An 11,958-nucleotide genomic window follows, 5' to 3' on the forward strand; every position below is an offset into this window, starting at 1 on the left:
ATTTTGTCGGGGAAACTTCCCTCCGGGAGGGGGAAATCGAAGCCATCGTCATAACCAACGATCCTCTCATTGAGAGGGGGTCAATATCCATCAACATATTCATCAGCATCTCTTGTATCAAACCTTTGTCTCAAAACCTCAGATTGGTACATGTGGGTTGCTAGTAGTGTTGATTACTCCTTGTAGTTGATGCTAGTTGGTTTATTTGGTCGAAGATTATATGTTCAGATCCTTAATGATTATTAATATTGCTCTGATCATGAATGTGAATATGCTTTGTGAGTAGTTACGTTTCTTCCTGAGGACATGGGATAAGTCTTGTTACAAGTAATTGTGCGAATTTGGTATTCGTTCGATATTTTGATAAGTTATATGTTGTCTCTGCTCTAGTGGTGTCATGTGAACGTCAACTACATGACACTTCACCATTATTTGTACCTAGAGGAAGGCATTGGGAAGTAATAAGTAGATGATGGGTTGCTAGAGTAACACAAGCTTAAACCCTAGTTTATGTGTTGCTTCGTAAGGGGCTGATTTGGATCCATATGTTTAATGCTATGGCTAGATTTATCTTAATTCCTATTTCATAGTTGCAGATGCTTGCATGAGAGGTTAATCATAAGTGGGAGGTTTGTCCAAGTAAGGGCAGCACCAAAGCGCCGGTCCACCCACATATCAAATTATCAAAGTAACGAACGTGAATCATATGAGCATGATGAAAACTAGCTTGACATAAATTCCCATGTCTCCTCAGGAGTGCTTTTCTTTATATAAGACCTTGTACAGGCTTGTCCTTTGCTACAAAAAGGATTGGGCCACCTTGTTGCACCTTAGTTACAATTGTTACTTGTTACCCATTACAAATTACCTTATCACAAAACTATGTGTCACTGATAATTTTAGTGCTTGCATGGAATACCTTACTGAAAACCACTTGTCATTTCCTTCTGCTCCTCGTTGGGTTCGACACTCTTACTTATTGAAAGTACTACGATAGATACCCTATACTTGTGGGCCATCAAACAACAACCCAAAAGGTAGGGTTATGACCAAGAATATGCATTTTCATATTATGCTTCCAACTAGCAAAGTTTGTACCATCAAAATATGGACCTGTATGATGGTAATTTCCCTCGTTAGACGCCATACTCTCCTAAGTTGTGAAACCAATGCAATGGAGACAAAAGCTCCCATAACACTTGTAGGATCCAAAGTATGTTAAGAGGGGGTGATTAGACTACTAGACCAAATAAAAACTTAGCCTTTTCCCAATTTTAGTTGTGGGCGAGTTTTAGCAATTATGATAGTCAAGTTCACCCTAAAGATGCATATCTAAGAGTATAGCAGCAGAATGTAAAGACATGCAAATGCAAGTAGAGGGTATGGTAAGGAAGATCAAACCCAAAGGTTGACATCATGATTTTTGGCGTGGTTCCGATAGGTGGTGCTATCATATGTCCATATTAGTGGAGACTTCAACCCATGAAGGGTAATGGATATGAGAGTCCATGGAGGTCTCCACCCATAAGGGGTCCACAAAGAAGCGGCCTTGTCTATTCAACTATGGCTTACGTCAACACAGGAGTAGCCTCGCTCAGGGTACATCTTCACGAAGTAGGTGATCTCCTTGCCCTTACAAAATTCTTGATTCAACTCCACAACACGGAGTAGGAGGCTCCCAAGCGGCACCTAACCAATATAGGATACACCACCCTCCAAAAGGTAATAGATGTGGTAGAACAACAAACACCTTTCTCTTGTGCTTCAAAAGATAGCGTCCTCAACATTCAATCACTATCTCTCAGATTTGGCATGGGTAGGAGAGATTGATTTGGTGGAAATCAACTTGCGGAGGCTAGAGATCAAGTTTCTAATGGATGGATTGGAATATCTTGATCAAAACACATGACTAGGTGGCTCTCCCTAAGAAAAAAGGATATGGTAAGTATGTGTGTGTTCTGAGTGCTTCCTGTGCGAATGACACGTGGTGAAGGGGTATATATAGGCATCTACCAAAAGCCAACTGTTACGAGATTAATGCCCAACTTGGGAACATCGAAATGAATCTCGGTGGTAACAAGTTGCACTAAATGTGGCAACTTTTAAATTCTCGGTGAGACCGATATATGAATCTCGGTGGCATTGATTCGATGACCTAGGGAAGTTTCCAATTCTCGGTGAGACTGATTTGGACACTCAGAATTTCCTATTCTTCAATTCGACACACCATAAAGTTGGTCACTGTCTTTTGGTGGCACCGATATGAAAGTTGGTGCTACCGAGAGATTAGGATTTGGCAAAGGTTGGTGGCTATCTCTAAGCACGTGAGCAACCAATTGATCATAAATACCTCACCCCTTTTAATAGTTTGGCTATCCTATGGACTCAAAAGTGATTTATCGCAAATATATAAAATGTAGAGTCCTCTTGCTTGAAGCTTGGCGAGTCCTATTCCTTTCCTTGCATCAAGGGGTTTCTCATCAGAATCCTATACCCAATGCATATTTGAAATTTCCTAAAATATACATGGATATAATCATTAGGTTAAAGATACGTATGTTGTTATTAATTACCAAAACCACCTTAGGGAGCAATTGTGCTTTCAGTCTCCCCCTTTTTGGTAACTGATGACAACATATAGATTAAAGCTTCGACAAAAGATATAATCAATGACTAGCATCGTCACTTTGAGAAATATGTGAAAATAAAAAGCTACCCTAAATTTGTGTATTATTTTGAATTTGTGTTTGAATGCGAATGCACAACCCATTAGGATCATGAGTCACTCTTCCATGTCACATACATCTTCGTGGTGCGTATAAATGATATGAATGAATATTAATGCACATAACACTAAACAAATGAGTGAATGGTCATCATGTAGATAGCTCAAAGGTATTAAATAGGAGCATCAACAATCAAAGCGTATGAGCAAAACTAAAGTTTAAGTCATGGAAAAGACCAAATGATTTGTAAAACCAAACGGGAGCAAAATAAAAAAGCAAAGCTTTATCTCCATGAAATCCCTAATTGATATATACACTTCCCCCCTTTGGCAACAACTTACCAAAAAGTTCAAGCTCTAGAACTACCCGTCGCTCTAGGATCGGTCTACTCCAGTAGCAGTTCATGGAGTCAACAGGAGAGCATCGGCGAAGGCTTCTGTGGATGTCCCTGGAGGTGGAGGCGTAGACACTAGAGGTACATGAGTTGGAGGTGGAGGTGCTCAAGCTTGAGCTAATGAAGTTGGCCTTGCTTCCGTCACTGGCACAACTGCATACCTAGATTTGGTCCTGAACTGAGTAGTCGTTGGAAGAGGCAAATATTCATCATCACTGCTACAATGAGGAATATGCACCGCATGAGCCTCATGCTGGAGCTGCTCAACAGTTGTAGCCAACTCTGTCACTTTGACATCCAGGTCATGGAATTTTTTCTCCATGATTCTCTCAAGGCTCTTATGGTTCAGCAAGATCTCCGAAATACTCTTATCCATCCCTTGGATGGTGTTGACAATAAACTACATCTTCTCCTCTCTAGTTCTAAGCTATGATGATGGAGCATCTCTGGCTGCCTCAGCCTCTGCTTCCTCTGGCTCCTAACGCTCTATAGCTCAGCTGGGATTCCTGGGGTCCATTACAACTTCATTGTCGTAGAATTCTGGTTGTAGCGACAGGTGTGGAAGATCAAGTTGATATGCATGCTTTCCAATCTTGGCATTTATGAGCATCTGAATGTATGGTGCATACCCATAAGATCTCTTCTGATCTGCAGCAGTCCTCTTGCAGCCTCAACTATGAGATCCATCACTCTGATCCTGGTGTGTTTGTCTAAATGGTGCAGCATGTTGATAGAATACCCACTGATCATGTTGTCATCTCCTCATTTTGGCATCAGGGTGTATCTCATGATGGTGTCCGTTGTTGGTATTCCTGATTGCAGAAAATAGATAGAGCCAAACTTATGTGTCTTTAGATACTGATGGGGCACTGGATTGTACATGTTCGCAATTGTGTTATGATTCATCTTGGACTCTGAGTACACATCCAAATCGCCCTATTGGGTCTCGGGGGCACCAATGATAGTGGCCCACTCCTCTACAATAGAATCATATCGGTGACCTTCCGTCATCCAAACTATCCTTCCATTTAGATAGAAATGAGCAGTTGAATAGAATTGCATAATCATCTCATCATTCCAAGTTGTCATCTATGTGCCAAAAAAATCTTCAATGTCAATCAGCCTCAAGTTCTCTCTCACATGAGGCAAGTAGTCCTCATGTTCATTGATGTAGTCTTAGTGAACATATCTTATGTCACTGACTGCAGGACTCTTATCCAACAGCAATATCTCATAAAATCTTGTTGCTCCTTTGTGTGAAAACGAGGATCAACAATAGTTCTTCTCCTTATAGCATATGGATCAACAAACCTCCACTGTCTAAGACCGTGATCCCTTCTCTTCTTCATATCTTCAGCAACATGATGAAAAGAATTGTGCAATGGAAAGTGAGCTCTCGATTTTCTGAGGATAGATGCATCTTGTTCCTCCTCTGCAGCAGCCTTTCTGGATGCAGACCTCTTGTTCTTCTCTGTTGTAGGTATGTCCCTAGTAGTCTTCTTGGGAGCTACTGGTTTCTTGGGCTTGGGTGCTGAAGGTTTAGGTGCAGACCTGCTTGGCATACCATCTTCCATGAGCTTATTGTTATTAGATGGAGGTGCATTAGCAGCAACCTGTACTTCCTCTTCCTCAATAGCTTCTGTTGGATCTTCATACATGGATGTTTTCCTTCCAACAACATGCACCACTCTCTTCCTGGCTCTTTTCTGCCATGGCCTCTTAGCCTTCTTGGAAGATGGGTTTTCAAGGGTGAGATTCATCCCGTTGTGAGAAGCCTATGGAACTTCCATAGAACCTGGTCTGACATACTCCTTTCTCACAGTCATCTTGATTGTGACTCTCTCCTTTTGTTTCTCGGGAATGCTTTCCTCTAGGATAAAATCAACATCCTCCTCATCAGAATTGAGCTTCTTTTCAGACCTTGTAGCTACCTTTAGCAAATCGCGGGAGCAAGGAGTACGTGGGTTTGAAGCAGTCCTCTCAGGACTAGTGCCTGAATACATCTCAACACTAGGTTGTCTGAAGTCATTCTGACTATCCTATGAACCTGACATGCTGACAATCAACCAAGCGAACAATCTCACGCTCTGAATAGAGGTAGACGAGAAGGAGTGGATGAGCATCACAAAAATTCAGAAGTTTTTGCAAGTTCGAACTCTGAAAATCTTACGTTTAACTTTCTGCAAAAAGGGATATCGGTTCCACTGAGACAAAAAAAAATTCGGAGCCACCGAGACTGAGAATCTATTTAACACAGGCTTGGCACACTTTTCAGTTCTACCGAAAAGTGTAACTCGGTTTCACCAAGACTGTTCTTAGTAGCACAAAACTAAAATTGGTAAGACCGATTTTTCTACTCGGTGACACCGAGACTCGGTTTTGCAGATTTTTAACCCTAAAAAATCCTTCATTATCTAATCTACTCGAGGCTTCTTCTCAATAGGAAGAGTGCAAACATGGAAATAAGATGGGAACTCCTAATTGCGCAAGATTCAGATTTGTGAGCGCAAGAAGGGGTGTGATACGTCTCTGTCGTATCTACTTTTCCAAACTCTTTTGTCCTTGTTTTGGACTCTAATTTGCATGATTTTAATGGAACTAACCCAGACTAACGTTGTTTTCAGCAGAATTTCCATGGTGTTGTTTTTGTGCAGAAATAAAAGTTCTCGGAATGACGAGGAAATTTACGAGGATTTTTTGTGGAATAGATAAAAAATAATGGTGCAAGAATCAACCGGAGTAGTGCAGAGAGGAGCCCACAAGCACATCAGGCGCGGGCCCCACCTGGCCGCGCCTAGCAGGCTTGTGGGTCTGTCAGAGCTCCACCGCCTCCAACTCCAACTCTATTTAGTCCCTTTCGACCGGAAAAAATATCAAGGACGAGAGTTCATCGCGTTTTACGATACGGAGGCGCCGCCACCACTTGTTCTTCCTCTGGAGGGCAGGTCTGGAGTCCGTTCTGGGCTCCGGAGAGGGGAGATCGTCGCCATCGTCATCACCAACCTTCCTTCATCGCCAATTCCATGATTCTCATCACCGTTCATGAGTAATCTCATCGTAGGCTTGCTGGACGGTGATGGGTTGGATGAGATCTATCATGTAATCGAGTTACTTTTGACGGGGAATGATCCCTAGTATCCACTATGTTCTGAGATTGATGTTGTTACTACTTCGCCATGCTTAATGCTTGTCACTAGGGCCCGAGTGCCATGATTTCAGATCTGAACCTATTATGTTATCGCCAATATGGGTGTGTTCGTGATCCTATCTTGCAAGTTGTAGTCATCTACTATGTGTTATGACCCAGCAACCCCAGAGTGACAATAGCCGGAACCACTCCCGGAGATGACCATAGTATGAGGAGTTCATGGATTCACTAAGTGCTAATGCTTTGTTCCGGTTCTCTATTAAAAGGAGAACCTTAATATCCTGTAGTTTCCATTAGGACCCCGCTGCCATGAGAGGGATGGACAATAGATGTCATACAAGTTATTTTCCCTATGCACGTATGACTACATACGGAATGCATGCCTACATTACATTGACGAACTGGAGCTAGTTACATATCTCTCCGTGTTATACCTGTTGCTTGATGAATATCATGCGGCATAATTATCCATCACCGATCCAATGCCTACGAGTCTTTTCCTACTGGTCCTTGCTATGTTACTTTGTTGCTACTGCTGTCACTGCTGCTACTGTTACTCTGCCGCTATTGTTGTCACTGCTCCTACTATTATTCTGTTGCTACTGTTGCTATCACACCACTTTGCTACTTGTACCTTGCTGCAGATACTAAGTCTTTCAGGTGTGGTTGAATTGAAAACTCAACTGCTAATACTTGAGAATACTCTTTGGCTTCCCCTTGTGTCGAATCAAAAAATTTGGGTTGAATACTCTACCCTAAAAAACTGTTGTGATCCCCTATACTTGTGGGTTATCAAGACTATTTTCTGGCGCCGTTGCCGGGGAGGCATAGCTCTATTCTCTGAGTCACTTGGGATTTACGTTTGCTGATCACTATGAGGAATCCGAGAGATCCAAAAACTAAAGTCTTGCCCTCAACTACGAGGACAGGTAAGGAACTACCATCTAGCCCTGAACTTGATTCACCTTCAGTTATGAGTATGTGTGCGACACCACCTCCTGCTAGAAATTTTGATATGTCGCCTGTGCTTGATGATGCTACTTCTGTTGTCCATGATGCTTGTGATGATGCTTTGCTTGATACTGCTTTTCCACTAGGTACATTCCTTGATGCACAAATTGCTAGAGTTGCTGCTAGATGTGATGATACTTCTAAAACTGATGAGATTATTGAAGTAGAACCTGCTATTTCGCCTGTTAGAACTAGCTCTCCTAGATATGAATTGCCTGATATGCCTGAGGGTTATGTTATGGAGGGAGAGATAGTTGAGGACTTTCTTTCTTGTAAGGATAGCTATGATCTTGAGAAATTACTGCGCAAGTGGAAAGAAAAATCTTTGAACGCTAGGATGAAATACGACCCCAAATTTGCTACATCGCCTATCTTTGTGACCGATAAGGATTATGAATTATCTGTCGACCCTGAGTTAATCACTATGGTCGAATCTGATCCTTTTCACGGTTATGAGTCTGAAACGGTTGTAGCACATCTTACTAAGCCGCACGATATAGCCACCCTATTCACGAGTGAGGAAAAGATCTGCCACTACTATATCCTTAAGTTGTTTCCTTTCTCGCTAAAGGATGATGCTAAGACTTGGTTCACTTCTCTTGCTCCTGGTTGTGTGCGTAGTCCCCATGATATGATCTACTACTTCTCTAAAAATATTTCCCTGCCCATAAGAAGCAAGCTGCCTTGCAGGAAATATACAACTTTGCGTAAGTTGAAGCAGAGAGACTCCCACAAGCTTGGGGGGAGTCTCGTCCACCTACTGAATGCTTTGTCTGATCACCCTCTTGCGAAGAATGAAAAACTTGATATCTTCTATAATGGACTAACCGATGCTTCTAAGGACCAACTAGATAGTTGTGCTGGTTGTGTTTTCAGGGAACGAACTGTAGAACAAGGTGAGATCCAATTGAATAATATCTTGTGCAATGAGAATGCTTGGACTATTCCCGAACCACCTCCTAATCCAACTCCTAAGAAAAGAGGTATCCTATTCCTCAGTCATGAAGATATGCAAGAAGCAAGGAAATCTATAAAAGAGAAAGGCATTAAATCTGAAGATGTCAAAAATCTACCTCCTATCGAAGAGATCCATGGTCTTGATAACCCGACATAGGTAGTAGAGGTAAATTCTCTTCGTAGGTTCCATGAGAGTGATATTCCTTTTAATAAACCTGCTAGCTTATGCCTGGATGAATTTGATAACATTGTTTCCAAACAACAAAGTTTCAATGATTATGTTAGCAGACAACTGGAACAGAATGCCCGCATGCTTAGTCATTTAAGTGCTTGTGTGGATAGAGATGTCAATGATCTTAAGCTTCTTAGTAAACATGCCTCTATGGTTACTACTGAGGTAGAACAAGTACTTAAGGCTGAAAATGACTTGCTCAATGAGTTGAATGACAATTCTGTTAGAGTCGTCACTAGAGGCGGTAGAATGACCCAGGAACCTTTGTATCCTAAGGGTCATCCTAAGAGAATTGAACAAGATTCTCAAGGAGTTAGCACTAATGCACCTAGTCATCCTAGGAAGAGGAAGAAAGATGATAGGAACTTGCACGCTAGCAACCGTATTGCTGTTACACCAGAGAATCCAAACGATGTCTCTGTTTCTGACGTCGAAACACAATCTGGTGATGAACATGAGCCTAATGATAATATCGATAGTGATGCTCATGAAGATGCTCAACCTAGCAATGATAAAGATGTGGAGATTGAACCTGTTGGTCTTGATAACCCACAGCCTAAGAATAGAAGATACGATAAGAACGACTTCACTGTTAGGAAGCATGGTAAAGAAAGGGAACCATGGGTTCGGAAACCCATGCACTTTCCTCCCAAACCATCCAAGAAAAAGGATGATGAGGATTTTGAGCGATTTGTTGAAATGATTAGACCTGTCTTTCTGCAAATGCATTTGACAGATATGCTCAAAATGTCTCCTTATGCTAAGTACATGAAGGATATTGTGACTAATAAGAGGAGGATACCTGAGGTTGAGATTTCTACTATGTTCGCTAATTATACCTTCAAGTGTGGAACTCCTAAGAAACTAGGTGATCCCGGAGTGCCCACTATACCTTGCTCCATTAAAGGAAACTATGTTAGAACTTCTTTATGCGACCTTGGAGCCGGTGTTAGTGTTATGCCTCTGTCTCTTTATCGTAGACTTGAACTGGATAAGTTGACACCCACTGAAATCTCTCTGCAAATGGCCAACAAATCAACTGCTTTCCCTATCGGCATTAGTGAGGATGTGCGTGTTGTGGTTGCTAACGTCACTATCTTAATAGACTTTGTTATTCTGGATATTCCCGAGGATGATGCCATGGCGGTCATCCTTGGAAGACCCTTTTTAAACACTGCAGGGGCTGTTATTGATTGCAACAAAGGCAATGTCACTTTCCATGTCAATGGTAATGAGCATACGGTGCACTTTCCGAAGAATGAATATTGAGTACATTGCATCAATGCTATTGAAAAAACTTCATCGATTCTTATTGGGAGCTTTGAATGCCCTATACCTACTGTTAAGATGAAGTATGATTTGCTTGTTGGGGATTGATAACCCACAAGTTTAGGGGATCGCAACAATTTTCGAGGGTAGAGTATTCAACCCAAATTTATTGATTCGACACAAGGGGAAGCGAAAGAATATTCTCAAGTATTAGCAGGTGACTTTGTCAGTTTCAACCACACCTGAAAGATTAGTGTCTGCAAGCAAAGTATCAGTAGCAAAGTAGTATGATAGCAACGGTGCCAGAAAAGATCTGTTGACGGCAGACTATTCCTAACTTGTTGTATCAATGACACCTAGAAAATAGTACGTTGACGGGGGACTATTCCTGAGAATAATGCTTCCCCGGCTACGGCTCCAGAAAAGTCTTGCAACAAGTAACAACAAAGTAGCAAATAACAGCAGTAGTGACAGCAGTAGCGATAAAGTAACGTAGCAAGGACCAGTAGTAAAAGACTCATAGGCATTGGATAGGTGATGGATCAGTATGACGGATGTGATTCATCATGCAACAACTATAACATGGAGAAATATGTAACTAGCTCCCGTTCGTCAATCTAATGTAGGCATGTATTCCGTATGTAGTCATACGTGCCTAGGGAAAAGAACTTGCATGACATCTATTGTCCATCCCTCCCGTGGCAGCAGGGTCCTAATGGAAACTATGGGATATTAAGGTTCTCCTTTTAATGAAGAACCGGACCAACGCATTAACACTTGGTGAATACATGAACTCCTCATACTATGGTCATCTCCGGGAGTGGTTCCGGCTATTGTCACTCCGGGGTTGTCGGGTCATAACACATAGTAGGTGACTACAACTTGCAAGATAGGATCTAAAACACACATATATTGGCGACAGCATAATAGGTTCAGATCTGAAATCATGGCACTCGGGCCCTAGTGACAACCATTAAGCATGGCAAAGTAGTAGCAACATCAATCTCATAACATAGTGGATACTAGGGATCAATCCCCGTCAAAACTGACTCGATTACATGATAGATCTCATCCAACTCATCACCGTCCAGCAAGCCTACGATGAGATTACTCACGAACAATAAAGAGCATCATGGAATTGGCGATGGAGGAAGGTTGATGATGACGATGGAGACGATTTCCCCTCTCTGAAGCCTAGACCGGACTCTAGATCTGCCCGCCAGATGAAGAACAGGAGGTGGTGGCCCCTCCGTATCGTAAAACGCGATGAATCCATCTCTCTTATTTTTTCCGGGCGAAACAGAATATATAGAGCTGAGTTTGGAGGCGGTGGCGCCACGTGGGCCCCACAAGCCCTCACGGCGCAGCCACGGGGGTGGTCGCGGCCCATGGGCTTGTGGCCCACTGGCACACCTCCTCTGGTGGATCTTTGCACCGATATTTTTCATTAATTCCAGAAAAATTCTCCGTAAATTTTCAGGACATTCCGAGAACTTTTATTTCTGCACAAAAACAACACCATGGCAATTCTGCTGAAAACAGCGTTTGTCCGGGTTAGTTCCAATCAAATTATGCAAATTAGAGTCCAAAACAAGGGCAAAAGAGTTAGGAAAAGTAGATACGACGGAGGCGTATTAGGGATATGCACATCCCTGTTGAGGTAACCTAGTGACTATTCGAAAATTCTCCGTTTTTACGCGATTCGAAAAAAGTTTGTCAAGGAGACTTGATCAACCTCATTGACGGATTTCTTTTGATGACCGCGATGGATGAATCTAACAGTCACAACCCTATGTTCCAAACCTTTACCTTCGGTTGCTTAGAAGAAAAATGGTAGATTTAGCTTTAGTTTTTCCTGTTTTCTGCTTATTGCGTCCCGTAGGAAAGTGTCGTGAAAATAGAAGTTCTTCGGATGTTGTGAAAATCAAGTATGATTTTTTCTGGAAATTTTGAAAAATTCTGAAAGGGAGAGCTAGTCAGGGGGATGCACTAGTGGGCCACAAGCCCTGGAGGCGCGGGCACCCCCCTGGCCGCGCCTACCAGGCTTGTGGGGCCCACGTGTCTCCTTATGCAAAGCCCCATTCACCAAACTATTTTGGGTAAATTGTTCCTTGGTATGTGACTCCTCCATTGGTCCAATTAGTTTTTGCTCTAGTGCCTTGTTCGTTGCGTATTTTTGGTGCCTTGGTGACCCCGTTCTTGAGCTTTGGATGCTAATTTT

The sequence above is a fragment of the Hordeum vulgare genome, chromosome 2H (assembly GCF_904849725.1).
Source record: "Hordeum vulgare subsp. vulgare chromosome 2H, MorexV3_pseudomolecules_assembly, whole genome shotgun sequence".
NCBI lineage: Eukaryota > Viridiplantae > Streptophyta > Magnoliopsida > Poales > Poaceae > Hordeum > Hordeum vulgare.